At 35.1% G+C, this 16929-nt stretch overlaps 4 non-coding genes across 4 annotated transcripts; 2 read left to right on the forward strand and 2 right to left on the reverse strand.

The window, feature by feature from the left end:
- Positions 1-4359: 4359 nt before the first annotated feature.
- TRNAI-AAU (transfer RNA isoleucine (anticodon AAU)) lies at positions 4360-4433 on the reverse strand. Its single transcript has one exon. It is a non-coding gene; the product is annotated as a tRNA-Ile (tRNA).
- Positions 4434-5271: 838 nt separating this feature from the next.
- On the forward strand, positions 5272-5345 carry TRNAN-GUU (transfer RNA asparagine (anticodon GUU)). The gene has a single exon. It is a non-coding gene; the product is annotated as a tRNA-Asn (tRNA).
- Positions 5346-8245: 2900 nt separating this feature from the next.
- TRNAI-AAU (transfer RNA isoleucine (anticodon AAU)) lies at positions 8246-8319 on the reverse strand. Its single transcript has one exon. It is a non-coding gene; the product is annotated as a tRNA-Ile (tRNA).
- Positions 8320-9654: 1335 nt separating this feature from the next.
- Positions 9655-9728, forward strand: TRNAN-GUU (transfer RNA asparagine (anticodon GUU)). Its single transcript has one exon. It is a non-coding gene; the product is annotated as a tRNA-Asn (tRNA).
- The last annotated feature ends 7201 nt before the right edge of the window (positions 9729-16929 follow it).

A 16929-nucleotide genomic window follows, 5' to 3' on the forward strand; every position in this document is an offset into this window, starting at 1 on the left:
ATTACATATAATGTAGGTTTTACTCTTGCAGCAGAGAAGAAACATGTGGTCATAGTATACAACCCACAGAAGTGTTAGCTGGCAAGACAGTGGTCGTAATCCCTAACGACACAGGGAGAGAGTGGTGCCCTTCCCGCTGGTCTAGTCGCTAGCACGTGCGCCTATGGTGTATGGAGTTCCGGGTTCGATTCCCGGCGGGAGAGCATCTATGATTTTTAACTGTTCTCGATGTTTCTGTGTTCGTGTCTCTGTCGTTATAAGTTATTAGAAAAAGCAAGTTAAACAAGTAAAATTAGCAATAAGTAAGTTACTGAAACACGTTCAGTGAGTCAGTTAAAAAAAAAGTGGACAAAGCACTGGCTTTTCGCGCCGTCCATGCGAGTTCGAATTAATCCCGGCTTAATTTTTTATCCATTTGAAAGAAAATATTGCTTCTTTACGCTACAGGTAGTCCACTCTTTTCGTATTTTTCGCTGTCGTTCACAGTTAAAGTAACTGACTATTATTCTTTCTATAAATGATGGATCTTCTCTTTGGCTTCATGTCAAACACGCACACGTAATGAAAAGACGCTGTCGATAATAATAATAATAATAATAATATGAAATATTAGTAGCTAACTCGTGTGTGTATTTCGACAACATAATTTTATATTATTATGTGGAAATAAGTAAGGCTGGCTGGCGCCCCCCCCCCTATTTTTTTCGATGCGCTTTATGGGTCCACGGTGTCCAAAGTTGGTCCCATCCCAGTATCACCTCTCGATATAAGTTATTGACACTTTGCCTAAAGAGGGCTCTGCCGTGGCCCCATGACTACCCATGACAATGACTCTTCGTTCATTTTGCATTGAAATCGCTTACTTTTCTGAGTACTATGAGTGCATACTGTCCAACGTTGGTCCCATCGCTCTACAGTTTCTCGTTCTCTCGATATAAATTGCTAATATTTTGTTTGTAAGGGAGATATGGCGTTACAATCATTATGTTTGAAGAAGAATTGATTAAGATATTACCTTGCCACAAACAACACCTATTATTATTATTATTATTATTATTATTATTATTATTATTATTATTATTATTATTATTATTATTATTATTATTATTATTATTTTACTTACCACTAATGGTGCCTATCTTTATTTGCAATGCAATGTGTTACTAAAAAGCAAATCAAATAACACTCCTCGCCATTCAGGCTCCCGAACTCGAAATACATGAGTTCTCTGTGTTAGAGGAATGCACATTTATTATATTATTCTTTCAAATAACACGTTACACAAGTTACTTCACTTTCAATGTGTAATTTCATATCATCACTAACAATCATCTTGTTCCGATAGGAAGATAACCCCCTCCTGCAAAAAAAAAAAAAAAAAAAAAAAGCCCTGACCGTAGCGAAAGGGCGTGAACCTTCTTTAGGCGATTAATCGGGTCCAATATTTCAATAAGTTTCTGCACACAAATATTTCAGTAAAAGAGGAAAATTTATTCAAACTTTCTGAATACCTATTTATGGGCGAAATTTGGTTCCCTTGGAACTTTTTAAGAGTTTGAAGGGCCACCATTTTGAACATTTTCATCTGATTATTCTGGTCAACGAACTCATCAAGATATTTCAACAATTAATGTTTGTGCCAAGTTTCGTCTCAATCCGCTGAAAATTAGGGTGGTTATGGCATTCACAAATAGCGTTATATATATACAAATAGATAGATAAGTAGACACACAGAGGGAGAGAGAAAAAGTGTTTTTCTCCCTTATCGCACCTGTGGTGCGTCAGAGCTAAACCGGGCCCCTTTGCAAAACGTATTGACAAACCTAACCTAAACACAAACCTCTTACTTGCTAACGTAGAAACGTGGTCGGGAGGTGTAAGGCATGTAGAAATTGTATTTTTAATAACCATGAGTATGGTCCACCTCCATGTTTTTCTTTGCAGCTACTTCGGAACGTTCAATTTTTATTCTTTACTAATTGCAAATGGCGTTTACATTCAAAATATGAGGAATTTTGTTGGCATTTGTTCGGATATTCTTCTCTTTCGAAATGAAGACAAGAACAAAAGCAATACGCAAAGACAAAAAGTATTATCAGTACTAAACATTACCAATAATAATTGCTACGAAAAACTAAATACGACCTCTTTTACCATCTCTCATGAGTTGTATGTATTATTACCAAAAATTTTTAAAATGTCCTCGCTTAAGATTCGAATTTGCGTCCTTTGCATTTGTAAGCCAGCACCTTAACCACTACACCAAGATCATGGCATGGTGATCGTTTAGTTGTCGGCGTATTTGTTGTATTTGTGTTTTATGTTCCCACTTCGACAATTTTTACTCTTTTTTTGTAAGTTTAACAGCTGTTTCTGGCTTTCTCTTTCGGTGTCGTCCTTTATTTACACAATGCACTATTCGTATTCACAGCTTGTGCCCCTCTGCAATGTCTTATTCAGATTAAGCTTTTCTTTTTGCCCCTCAGTAAACATTTGATTGATTTAATTCTCATACTCTCCACGGATGGAGAGCAGGAATGCCAGACTCGAAAAATAGGTGTACATTTACTTTCCTGACAGATCATACATAAACCATCTGCCACATTGTATTTACAATTCATTGGCAACACTGACCAAATGGGTACGTCTGAGTGCAAAGGTAACAAACTTTTGCCCGAATCACATTCTAGCAATGAGCCAAAGAGGAACATGATGGACTCAGGCGCTTCCGCGTGGTGCATCGTAATATTCACTTTTACTTTTGTTGAATATGCCATATAGAAGGTCACAACACCAACAAACTGACCCCTTATAGGGTCAGGTAGCGGGATTGTCCGTGATTTGAAAACGGTTTCGTACTTCTCATGGCAAGAGCTTTCAGACGATATATAGGTTTCCCCAGGTACTTGGTCCTAATATGGAATCATCCCTAGTTAGTAAATCACAGAAAACAAATCATTTGCCATTGCAGAATCATGAATACACTATATCAGGGCGCAAAATTTCCGGTCGCCAGGTCGCCATTGGAGACCAAAAATTTAGAATGGCGACCAAGTTTCAGTCGGAATTGTTTTTGCCCAAACACATAGGGCTGAAATTTTCTGTTTCGCACGAAAAAAATTGTCACTGAGCAAGAAAAAGCACGGATTGTGTAGTCTTCACAACGGACATGAAAATAAAGTCTTTACAACGTTGTTTTTCGTCCCTCTTTTCCCACCCTCAGTCGAAAATTTCATTACGAGATTCCCAAATGTACTTCCAATTGTCACATTTTGTGCAGTTTTACCTGCGAGTTTTGCTGATGATTTGCTGACAATTTTCATCATCGGCTCTTCACTTAAGGACTTAGATCCGAAAACTGCAATCGACAACTGGTACTTCAGTACAGAGAGAGAGGGTTACACAAACAATATATTTTTATTGTAATACTTTTACTATTCAATGTTGTATACACTTCATTTTCAAAGTAGTTTCCTGCTCCACACTTCTTTTTGTTTATGTCGATACGACTATAAGTTCGTGGTGAATATTTGGCAGTTACAGGTCTTGCAATGCATAAAAGTCTTTTTCGTATAAATTATATTCAATTTTACGTCCTAATAACTTATACACAACAGGTTGAATCTATGAAATGGTTGGGGTTGGAGTGATCGTAAATGTTTTCATAGTTAGGAGCCTGGATATGCAAACCCGCTCAGCGTGGGGATTTATTTTTGAGAAATTTGGTACAGTATTTACAAGAACAATACACAAAATTATCGACGAATGTACGTAATAAAAAGTTTGCAAATTATATAGCCAACTATTTGTTCTTTTAACTCCCACAATGTTCATATGATTTTTTAAAAAATTAATTTAATATTTTTTATTGCAACCTTTTATCTTCTGACAAGCTTCATAAATACTTCGTTGTAATTGCTTCTGGAGTACAATAAATTGATTTAAAAGGAAAAAAGTGGTAGACCATTTGCCTCCGGTGCTTGGGGTCCCTAGTTCGATTCCAGAAAAAGCCATATGAACCTTATGGTGGACAAACACCGTGTGCCTCGAGATTCTCCCCCTTCCCCCTGTCTTCATTCCATCATTTAATTCATTTCTCACCGTCTCCTTTAGCCTAGCCGGCATAAACATGGGACGTAAAACTCAATTTCAGTGTTTTATAATTTTGAAGCCACGTAGATTCTATCCTTCTGGTCCATAGCAACTTAAATTTTGCTCATTTTCATTTCTCATGATGCATTATCAGATGTGCTAGGTAACAATCACATTTCAGTGACAACTTGTGGGACGTGTTAGTAGGACAGATACTTCATAGTACTCAAAACAATGAACAATCCTAAGAAGTACTCTAAAAGGAAGTGGCCTGTGAGGGGATCGAACCCACGCCCTTCGCGTTATTAGCACGACGCTCTAACCAACTGAGCTAACAGGCCATATTCAATACGGTTTATTTGAGAAATTTACTAGGAACAATTTTTAATTTATAATCTACATACTTTTTAATTAATTCTGTTCTCTTAGTAACATCCAATTAGATTCAAAGTCACATTGATCAGACGAAGCGGCAAAAATCTTTTCTGCATTAAAAGAAGTCTCAGCTCTCTTTATTTGGGGGTAAATATTATTGGAACAGTTAATATAATAGAACTATGATTTCTTCACGAGACTTAACCCCAATACTTAACCTGACGATTCGTTCATTACTGACTTTTCGTTTTTAAACCTTTATGAAAGACAGAGAAAAGCAGGCGGCTCTTCTCATGTTATAGTGCGTCCAGTAAGAGAACACACTGTGTCTCTGACAGCTTGCAGTGACATTGCCACTACTCGCGTGTCAAGGTTTTTTTTTTTTTTTCGGTGCAACTGTAATGGCAATTTAATTAATGGTATAAGACAGAATGATCGTGGTTGGTAACACTGGTATCAAAGTAGGGGCTGCAATGTCCCACCGCATGTGGTAAGAAACGTCAGAGACCATCTCTTGTTGGCCGTGCTATAATCATTCTTCATGTTCTTGTAGGCATAGTTCATCATAAGGTAGTACGTATTTGCATTGTGTCAATGATGTTTTGATATAATAATAGATAATAGAAAAACTAATAATAGATATGATTGTTAACAGATTACAATAATAATATCTGTAATGAAATCAGAGTAAACATATTTTAAGCAATTACGTTTCAGCGCTATGCGAAGAGTAACGTAAAAAGCAATCAAAGAAGTCTGTGCTTATTAAAGTCTTCTTTCGTCTGCAAAGAATGAGAGAGAGAAGCCTCCGTGGCGCAATCGGCTAGCGCGTTCGGCTGTTAACCGAAAGGTTGGTGGTTCGAGCCCACCCGGGGGCGTAATTTTAAAGCTCACTTTATTGACACTAGCAGAAACGTGCTGGAAGAAAGAAAGTCGTCTTCTGGTACCAGTGGCGTCACGATAGAATACTTGTTATTGCGGAGAATTCTTGTTTAAAAGAATACCTCCTTTTGTATGGATATATATTATTATTAACTTCCCCTCAAAGTAGTATTATTACTTATATTTGGTATAATTAAGTCCTTTATTGCATTATACAAGTTGCAGCAATTCTTTGTATCCTTAACAATCTATAGAGTAAAGTGGGGCGAATCCGGACATTTTCTTGGGAAGTAAACTACGGAGCGCAACACGAATTTGTCAGTTGAAGCTCCATACCTCCCTTCACGTTCAGTGTAGAGTTGAACTCATGGAAGGCAGAGTAACGCACCAGTGTGCTGTGGAAAACAAGACTGACGGTAAGTAACACCATAAAATTTGCTTCTAATTTCTGAACAGTCTTACTTAAGGTATTATTAGAACATAATTGAGATTTTCGAAGTCCAGTTTCGTGTGAGTAAAGAGTCACTTATGCTAATCATTTACGTCAAGATCAGAGCCCAGTTACTGCTCGACGTCACTTCTGGTAATAAATAAAGTTAACGGTGCGCAGGTGGGGCGAATCCGGACAATAAATGTGAGGTTAATCCGGACACCTATTTTCCGTTGGGGCAATTTCGGACATATTCATATGAAATCTATGAGATCATAATAAAAATAGTTTAGACTGTATGTTTCTGTAGAAGGTGATTTCACATATACATAGGCACATACACACTGCAAAATATTTCTAGAAATAATAAACAAGACAAGAAAAACCTTTGAAATAAAATATTATTTTGGAGAGGAAAATTACCTATTACAAAATTAGCCCACCCCGACCTTCCTGGGGTAGGATATGGAACCACTTTGAAAATTTAAGTAGGACCCCATTTTTTATATCAGATTCGGATTCTACCGGGGAAAATACGTAAATTTTATTCGATAAGTAAATGGCACTCTAATCAATAAAAACTAGTTGCACTAAGGTTTTTCCAATTGGAAATTCCCTCGTAGTCATTTCAGAATAAATGTGCAATAAACAATGCTAATCTTTCTTTTACTTCTTCATGACTCGTGATAGATGGCTCTATATTTAGCAAGAAATATTCTTTTAGTGAAGAAACACATATTTTATTTAGTTATGCTTCACCGGTAATAAAATTGAAATGACGGAACCTGTTTTCTGTACGTTATCTCAGTATAGGCGTGATTGTTTTCGGTATGACTCTTCACTTCTCATCTTTTAGTTACAGTAACTGCTCAAACTGACTACCTTTCACACCCATGAATTTACGTATTGATAAGCATTTCGAATAATTGTGCATGACTTAAAAGTGTGTCTGCAGTAGAGTTTAAAACGTGCACCTACATGTGAACTCTGGTAAATTTTGTAGGCACATGAAGTGCTACTTTCTGTGAAGGGAAGATGACAGTACGCATTATATTCTACTTTATGTTAAACTTTACACAATACATTGAACTAATTTCGTGACGTCTGATTAAACTATTCTTCTCAGATGCTTAGACAATACGTAAGGAAACAACATAAGTCATGGACTGAAGATGACTTTGCAATGCTGTGGCTACGTCTAGGGGAGGCATGTCAATCCGAGAAGCAGCTGAAAGGTTTAATGTTCCTAAATCTACTTTGCTTCACTAACAGAAGAAATCAAACAAGAGCTTCCAATTAGAAAGATTGAACGTCAAAGTGTTATTAGTGCTGCAATAGAAAAAAAAATATTTGCAGAAAAAATTTCTACTTTACAAAAGAGAGGATATGGCCTTACCTACCACGATATGCAAAAGTTAGCCTTTGATTTTGTTTCTGTACAAAATATTTCACGTCCCTTTAACACAAACAAACTATTAGCTGGTTCTGCATGATACTCATTTTTCGTCAAGAGGCACAATTTGTCTTCTGAGAAAACTACTAGACTTATCCAATGAAAGGGTGCAAGGGTTCAATAAAGAAACTATGATTCGTTTCTATCAGTAATTGAGAGAAACTTCGACAGAAACATCGTTATGGAATCACCTCGAGCGAATGTTTAATGGGGACGAATCGGACTTGCAGCTCACAACAGGTCGACAAAACTGCTAGAAAAAGCTGGAGTAAAGTCTGTTGTGCAACTAGCGTACGGAGAAAGGGAACGTAGCACCGGGGATCCACCAGGGGAACGATTTACCTGTTGAAAGAAATTGCATTTTAAAGAAGAAATAGCTAGTGCATCGATCAAAATAAGTGACTGTAGTAATTGTAGCTTCTGTGGTAAAACGTACTATGCATGTGACTCATAAATATGGTCCTTGGCAAGAATGCAAAAAATGCAAAATATGGTATCATGTAAGATGTGCTGGTGGTGGTGTTAATTGTTCATTCGTATATGAAAAGTGCATTTAACTTGAGTTGTTCATATTTCAACAGTGTTTTTCTTGCAAGAAATTATGTAGTATAATCTCTAATGTAGTGTAACCATACTGTGGCTAACTAGACTGTTTGATTCACGTTTAACTAAACAATAGTCATTAGACTATTAGAAATCTAGTGTTTGTCATTACTCAGAAAAGATCAATCAGTATCAGGTAAGATACATATCCTGTTGATATTTAGTATATGTTTATACTTGAAAATAAACCTATATAATATTGTATTTCTAATCCTTACTTATAAGTCATTTGTATTAAGAAAGCACACATAAGATAAGTGTTGATATCGCATTTAATGTGTCTGATAATTTTGTAAACTTATTTTGATTTTAAGAATATTTTCTACTTCGTCCGGATTCGCCTCCCCTAGTGTCCGGTTTCAAAAGTACTCAAAACAATGAACAATCCTAAGAAGTACTCTAAAAGGAAGTGGCCTGTGAGGGGATCGAACCCACGCCCTTCGCGTTATTAGCACGACGCTCTAACCAACTGAGCTAACAGGCCATATTCAATAGGGTTTATTTGAGAAATTTACTAGGAACAATTTTTAATTTATAATCTACATACTTTTTAATTAATTCTGTTCTCTTAGTAACATCCAATTAGATTCAAAGTCACATTGATCAGACGAAATGGCCAAGATCTTTTCCGCATTAAAAGAAGTCTCAGCTGTCCTTATTTGGGAGTAAATGGTATTGGAACATGTTCCCGGGGAAAGTTAATATAATTGAACTATAATTTCTTCACGAGACTTAACCCCAATTCTTAACCTGACGATTCATCCCTGACTGACGGTTCATTCATTACTGACTTTTCGTTTTTAAACCTTTATGAAAGACAGAGAAAAGCAGGCGGCTCTTCTCATGTTAGTCATTCTTCGTGTACTTATATTCTGAACAACAGACATAGTTCATCATAAGATAGTACAGTGGAACCTAGATAATTCGAACTTCTGTAGTTCGAAAACTTCTTTATTTCGAATTTTTCTCTTGGTCCCTAGAATTTTATATACAAACAATGCTTTTAAAAATCATGGTTAATTCGTATTATAATCTGGATAATTCGAAGTTTTTTGCCATGTAAATCTAAAAGGAGGTCAAGTCATCGGGTCGGATTTTCCAAGAAACGGATGAAAATACGTACTGTAGCAGGCTTTCCGCCCCGCCTGCAGACTACTCAGCTTGAAGGTCATCGCACCCACCCCTCCACTCCTCTCCAGTATGTACACCAATGCGCTGGTCTGGCGCCTGTTTTGTTTTGCACACGTCTCTACTACTCATAAATCACAATAGTGGCACTTCCCGACACAGTTCAGCAGTCGCATTTTTTGCAAAATGTTTTTTTTTTTTTTTTTAGTCTCATGTCAGTTATTTGATATTAATACAGTAATATCCTTTTGTATTAACTTCATATTGTATTAACCTATGTTTTTTCTAGTTTTACAATATGTGTATGGTACTTAAAACACTTATTATTAGCTCCAATAATGGTGTTTATGTTAAAACATAAAGTTTTATTGTTTATTTCAACCATTTACAAAAACTTTTCAAATTGGAATTTTTCGATAATTCGAATTTCTCTACTGGTCCCTTGAGATTCGAATTATCCAGGTTCCACTGTATTTGCATTGTGTCAGTGATGTTTTGATATAATACGGGGAAAAGCTAATAATAGATGGGATTGTTAACAGATTACAATAATATTATATGTAATGAAATCAGAGTAAACATATTTTAAGCAATTACATTTCAGCGCTATGCGAAGAGTAACGTAAAAAGCAATCAAAGAAGTCTGTGCTTATTAAAGTCTTCTTTCGTCTGCAAAGAGTGAGAGACAGAAGCCTCCGTGGCGCAATCGGCTAGCGCGTTCGGCTGTTAACCGAAAGGTTGGTGGTTCGAGCCCACCCGGGGGCGTAATTTTAAAGCTCACTTTATTGACACTAGCAGAAACGTGCTGGAAGAATGAAAGTCGTCTTCTGCTACCAGTGCCGTCACGATACTTGTAATTGCAGAATTCTTGTTTAAGAGATTACCTCCTTTCGTATGGTAGGTGGAATTATTAACTTCCCCTTAAAGTTCTATTATTACTTACATTTGGTATTATTAAGTCCTTTATTGCATTATACAAGTTGCAGCAAGCAATTCCTTGTATCCTTAACGATCTATATGTCAAATAGTACAGTGCTATTTAAGAAAGTTACCACACCAAGAATAAATAACAACAGCACAGGAAATTGGATATGGTGATTTCAAATCTCATGTATTTTTATGAATAGTTTCCTTTGTTGTTAGGACCTAGCAGTACTGCAGCCAAATTGGTAAGCCAAATGCATAATCACCGTTTCTACCTTTTGAAGATAGAAGCGGACGCTATAAAACTATTTACTAATATTTGAGACACCCTGATTTCTCTCCTCCTGGTAAAGAAATGGACGAGATTTTTCTTCTATAACCCATAATTGGACGGAAGTACAGACATCCTAGGAGGCTGACTACCACTTTGAGATATTCTGAAGAATATTTTGAATCCAGAAACGGAAAAATACCTGTAAAGAGACAAGTTAAGTCAAGTGTTTCACAGTTTTAGTTAATACTTGTTTTAGTGATATATTTAATGTTTGGAATATTGACATTGTATTTACTTTAATATTTTCTAAATATAAAAAAGTAATATGTTCCTTGATTTTGTTATTTGATTTAATTATTGTGATTATTGAAGCATTATATAATCAATAATTAGAACTATTTTTTTCATGCAGTACAGTTATAACATAGAGGCACAAACTACATTCTAACATAAACTTGATAAATAATTAATATAGAAGACAAAGATTAGCAATCAGACTTGGGAAACAGTTTTACACTCTTTACAAATCAAATTGCTCGGATCAAAAACTCCTACATGTTCTTTGAAAATCTTAATTCAGGTTCTAGATCTTTAGGTGCAAACTTATGTCCCTGTCACCCATGAAACTACGTAACGTTCTTAATATTTACTTTGTATCATAGTAAACTGAATGTAAAAATTTATGAAAATGATAGGTGATGTTGAATGATACGGATATACATTAGTTCCCGATCTCTTATTTTATGGAAAAAAATTTTGAATAATTCTATACTTAATGCTATATTTCTTTGAGTATGTTTCCACCTATCCGGAGTACGCATTCTACAAGCAGAAATCCTATTCTGAAGCACTTCATGGTACTGAAGTTTTATATCTAAGTTACAAGAAACTGAGAAAATAAAACAACAAAATATTAAATACTGAACTTTGCAGTATACACTCAGAGGGGGAAAAAACAAATGACATGAAAAAGTCTCTTCATATTCATTTTGAAAAAAAAAAAGAAAGAAAGAAAGAAAAAACACCAGAAAAGAAAGAACGTCTATCGCGCTGTTCTTGTCAAATCAGTTGACTCAAATGAATGTGTGTTTTTCTGATCATTGATGGTAATGCATTTATCTATAGAATTATCTGAAATTCAAACTATATTTTCGTTTTAGAAGCATCACAATATCTTTGAGTGTCTGTCACATTGATAAATGCACATTGAAGGTCTTTACTTCATATTTTAATTTGGCGGCTCTCTTAGCATGTGAACAAAATGGAATTACAATCCATAATTGGAAATGTCGTTGAGACACCACGGTTATCTTACTTTCGTCCGCTGTACTACCATGAGCAAAATAAATGACGCGTCTCTTTATTTTGAAGTTTTTTGAAAATATCTCCGTTTTCTTTATATGTTCGAAATTTCGGAAGGTTTCCCCAGCAGGACAGGTTAATAACAAACCCGTTTTTAATATTTGTGTTAGATATTAGCTTAAAATAAAGAAATTAGAAGCAAAAAACATTAAATCGACAGAAATCTCGAGAATTACCAACTCTGCTAAAGTGGGAAATTTTCAAGAACACGAGGGAATTCTGCATTTCAACACGAAGCAGCGACATCTATGTCATTGAGAGAAATGTGGATTAAATCTACAAACTAAACTTTTAACGAATATTTCTAGTATGTCTTATTATATGCATTATCTGCAAACTCCAAATATATGAATATATGCTAAGTATTAACATAAAGATAGAGCAAATAGTGGAAATTATCTATGGAAAAGGACGAATTGGTAGGACGATCGTAATGAAATATCGTCTTTACCGGAACAGGCTCAGTTCACGTAAAAAAACAAATAGCTCAGTTAGTTAAAACAATGAGTCTGTATGCTGAAGGTAGCGGGTTCGATCCCATGGAAGTGCCGTTGTCATTTTTATCTCTACACTACGGTTATTTTATTTATTTTTTTATGTGGGAAAGAATTAAATTGTAACGTATGTGTAAAACTCATGACGATACCAAAAAAAAAAGAAAAAATGCCGTTGTCGCACTTGCATTAGCGTCCCTAATTTTGTTTGCAAACAGTTTCGTAATTATTTCCCCTGTGCTCACTGTTCACCATATGCTCGCTGGCGCATAACGAATGTTTCCCAGTAAATGTTAATTCTAATTTGGAGAATTTTATAAAGTTTTACAATATTTCTCACTAGATACTCTTCTATCTACGTGTTTGGATATTTTGATAACAGATTTCCCTATTAAATGTTTAATTTTCCCTAGATGTTTAATTACGGAAAAGTTTTACAATGTATTTGTATTGAATTGAAATTGTTTTGAATTTACTACATAAGGTAAGTAGACCGAAGGAGGAGAACTCAAGTAATTGATATTCTACGTAAAAGCAACCTATTGTAGAATGATGATGCTTCTTACCTTCAGCACATAATCTTTACGTTAGAGAGTCAGACAGAGAAAAATCCTGGTTTTTCCTCCTCTATGACCACCCATCTTAAACCTCTACATATCATTGTTCGTCTCACAAAATTTCGGTGCTCCAAAAACATTCAAATAATAATAATAATAATAATAATAATAATAATAATCCTGAATATGCCATCCTTACATAATGTAAGGATATCTTAGTTTCCTAGTTTAAATCTTAAATATCTTAGTTTAAAATGCTTTCTTTAGTACTTATTTAAGCAACCATGTAGGAGGGGGTACGACTTTTTATTTTGCCCCTCTCATTTCAGTACCCTTCCAACAGAAAGTAATTTTTGATAAGCAGGACAGACAAAATGAATAAGAAATATATTTACAGCATCCTCTCCCCTTTCATGATTGGAATATCACGTAATATTTTTTATTCTACGAAAGATGGCCCTGTGCGGTTAGGGGTAGGTAACTAAAAAAATACCTAATATATAGCGCCCCTTGATTGTAATATTACCGCTTCTTTATTTGTACGAGGGAGCCCCTACACAATCAAGGGTGACAAAAAGAATAGGAAGAGTGTCTATTGATTCCAGTGGTGGATCCAGCACGAACTCCTGGGGGAGGGGAGTTGAAGTGAAACATTCTTTGATGATGTGAAGCTGTCACAAATTACCACTTAACTAAACTAAACAATAGTGGGGGGAACCGGAACCCAGTCAGTTTAAATTGATGTAAAAGTTTAATTTTTGGCTTCATATTAAAAGTTGTGGTTTCAAATGAGAATTTCAGTCCAAGTGGTCAATCATCAAATCTCGTGGGGCTCTTCAGTGTAGGCTAATACGGCCCCCTTATGAGAAAAGGCAAAATTATTAACATGTTTGTAACTTTCGAATTTTTCGTCTATTTTAAAGAAATATTTTGCTTCGTATTAAAGTGTTGGTTCCAAATGACAAATTCAGTCCGAGTGGACAATGATCAAATCTCCGGGGGGGGCTCTTCAGTATAGGGGGCTACGGCTCCCTTATAAGAAAAGGCAAAAATATGAAAATGCTTATAACTTCCGAATTTTCCGTCTATTTTAAAGAAATTATTGGCTTCATATTAAAGCCTTGGCTTCAAATGACAATTTCAGTCCGTGTGGACAATGATCAAATCTCGGAGGGCTCTTCGGTGTAGGGGTTTCGGCTTCTTTATGGGACAAGATTCACGTAGTTGATATTGCAAAATTGTTTTGTATATATAAGTGGAAACTTGCACCATTTGGTTAATTTTACCTCTTATGTTTTGCAGATTCATATTCCAAGCAATAGTTACTTCGCAGAGCTAAAAGAAGGCACTTACTAGTTTCATTAAAATGAAATGTCTTTTATGAGAAGTTCTCATGGAGCCGACGAACGAATAGGCATCCAAACGTTGGTTAAGTCGAACGGTTGAAACCCGTTGAGCTCGCTACAATTATTATTATTATTATTATTATTATTATTATTATTATTATTATTATTATTATTATTATTATTATTATTATTATTAATAATAATAATAATAATAATAATAATAATAATAATAATAATAATAATAGAGCATTCACCTTTGGTGCATGGGGTCCGTGGCTCGATTCCACTTCGCGCCAAGTGAAATTTGAGATGGACAAATACCGTGTGCATGGGTATGTGTTTTCTTGAGATTTTCCATTTTCCTCCCACTTTCTTCATTTCACCATTTCATTCATCATCATTCTCTCTTAGCGTAGGTGCACAATCGACCAACGTTAAACTAGATATTGCAATTTCAATAATAATAATAATAAAAATTAATTCAACTGAAAGAACTGTAATTTATGTGGACAGCAATTATCATAAATATGCAACCATTATAAAAATAATGCTTTGAGTAGAAAGATAATCCTCTCCAAGTGTTAACGAATGCGCACGAGATAAGACATGTCTCGAGAAAGAGACAAGACGCGCTTTGTGACATCCAAGATAATACGAGGCAAATGTTTTGGACACGAGATAGCTTGTAAAATGTCTCGTCTTGTCTGGAATGTCTCGAAAACAAAAGTCTAAGTTTTAATATTATCTTTCAAGATCTATTCTCTCAGAAGTAGTTCTCTGCCTTAAAATTAATAACGACATTTGTGATTTAGAAAAAGATAAACAATGCCTAAAGTTAATAGTTAACTTTTCGAAAAGAAGCTTCATTAAGGGTGAACCTGAAAGATGTCCACAAACTTCGGGAGGTGATTCGTGACATCAAAAGGAGACAAATGGTCCTCTTGCAGTTTTCGAATTCAGCTTCGTTGTCGAGATACAGGGTTGCCAACTGGTCGTGTTTGAGAAACTCACTGAGAATAAATTCAAGTCCAAGAATAAACTACTACTCATATATTTTTCAGGTCAATTGACTTATACCATGTTGTAAGGTCAAATATTTATTTATGAAGTGTGTACAAAATTCGCCAGGGTCTTTTCTGAGAAAATCGTCGAGAAAAAGTCACCTCCAAGAATAAACTACCCCTTGTAAATTTTTCTAAGAGAAATATCTGATACTGCAATATAGGGTTGTTAATTAAATATTGATTGATGAAAAATAAACAAAATTGTTAAAACCATTTTTGAGAAAATAGCGTTTTTCGATTTTCGGCTGTTTGTAAACCACACTTATTTTAGGTGGTAGGAAAAAATGGAAAAGCTCCTGTAAGAATACTAAGTAAACCCTAAGTTTAAAATTTGGTGTAGATAAGTTGAACGGTATGGCCTCTAGGCGAGTGCATATAAAAGTGTGCCGAACGGACGGACCGGAAGGACGGGTGTCGAAAAGTCACATTTTCGGTATGTAGACGCCATGAAACATGTAAATCCGTTGAAATCTGAATTTGATATTATTTTCACAATCACTATATTTTCTTCTCTCTTTTGTCGCTCGAAAATGAAAAGCCTAAGTTTACCACAAAAAGCTAGGGAGTTTCTCAAAAAATATTCAATTACAGGGCCACCGCACTAAACTTTTTCAATTCAATTTCTTAACTGTGTTAGGCCGCAGTTGTTACTGAAGTGTGTATTTGGATAATACGAATAAAGTTATCGTATTATTCGAATACATCGAATGTCAGATTATCGAATAAAAAACTTCGATTGAAGAAAATCCACACTACAAAACTAACTCACACTTTGAGCACATTTTCATTAGACATATAATAGACCAATTAATGCAATCATTGTTTATGAAATATGAAAAAAATCAAATGAGTCACTTTGGGAAAGTCGTTCAAAAAGAACACGTCAAGAGTAACCTACCTCTTGTGAATTGTTTCGAACAATGAGTTAAGATATACTTTTGGTTATTAATGAAATATTTATTTGCGAAATTTGAACAAACTCGCCTGTCGTTCGAGAAAATTGTCGGGGAAATAACCTTGACCCCAAAAATAAACTATCCGTTGTAATTGTTTTTCATAGAAATGACTTATACTAAAATATAGGGTTATTAATGAAATACTTATTTATGAATTATAAATAAAATTGTCCGAGTAATTTTTGAGAAAATCGTGAGGGAAAAATAACTCCCCGAATAAACTATCTCTTGAGGATTCTTTCATGGTAAGCGAGTTATTCCATATTACTAGGTTTTTAATGAAATATTTATTTCTGAGTACGAACAAAATTGCTTGACTCATTTTTGAGAAAACCGTGGAGGAAAAACACCCTCAAGAGTAAACTACCCCTCGCATATTTTTTCAGGACAAATGAGTTTTGCCATATTGTTCGGTTATTAACGAAATATTTATTTTTGAAATATGAATAAACTCTTTTGAGTCGTTTTTGAGAAAATCGCCCAGACAACACTCCACCAAGAATAAACTACCCCTCGCATTTTTTTAGGACAAACGAGTTATGCCATATTGATAAGTTATTAATGAAATCTTTATTTATGAAATATGAACGAAAACATTTGAGTCCATTTTGAGAAAATCACTGAGAAAAAACTCACCCCCTTAGTATAAACTACCCCTTGTAGATTTTTCTCAGATAAATGCCTTATACCACAAAATACGGTTGCTAATTAAATATTGATTTATAAAAAAAGAAAGAAAACAAGATCGTTAGAGCCAGTTATGAGAAAATATCTTTTTTCTATTTTCATCGTACAGGAAACTACCCTTGTTTTGGGAGTAGGAGGGAAATAAAAAAAACTATAGGAAATACTATGAAAATCTTAAACTAAAATTTGGTGCAGATAAGTTGAACGGTATGGCCTCTAGGCGAGTGCACAGAAAAGTGTAGCGAACGGACGGACGAACAGATAGACATGTATCGAAAAATAACTTTTTCGGTGTTAGGGGC

Source organism: Thermobia domestica, chromosome 2 (genome assembly GCF_964235325.1).
Source record: "Thermobia domestica chromosome 2, izTheDome1.hap1.1, whole genome shotgun sequence".
In the NCBI taxonomy this organism is placed as follows: domain Eukaryota; kingdom Metazoa; phylum Arthropoda; class Insecta; order Zygentoma; family Lepismatidae; genus Thermobia; species Thermobia domestica.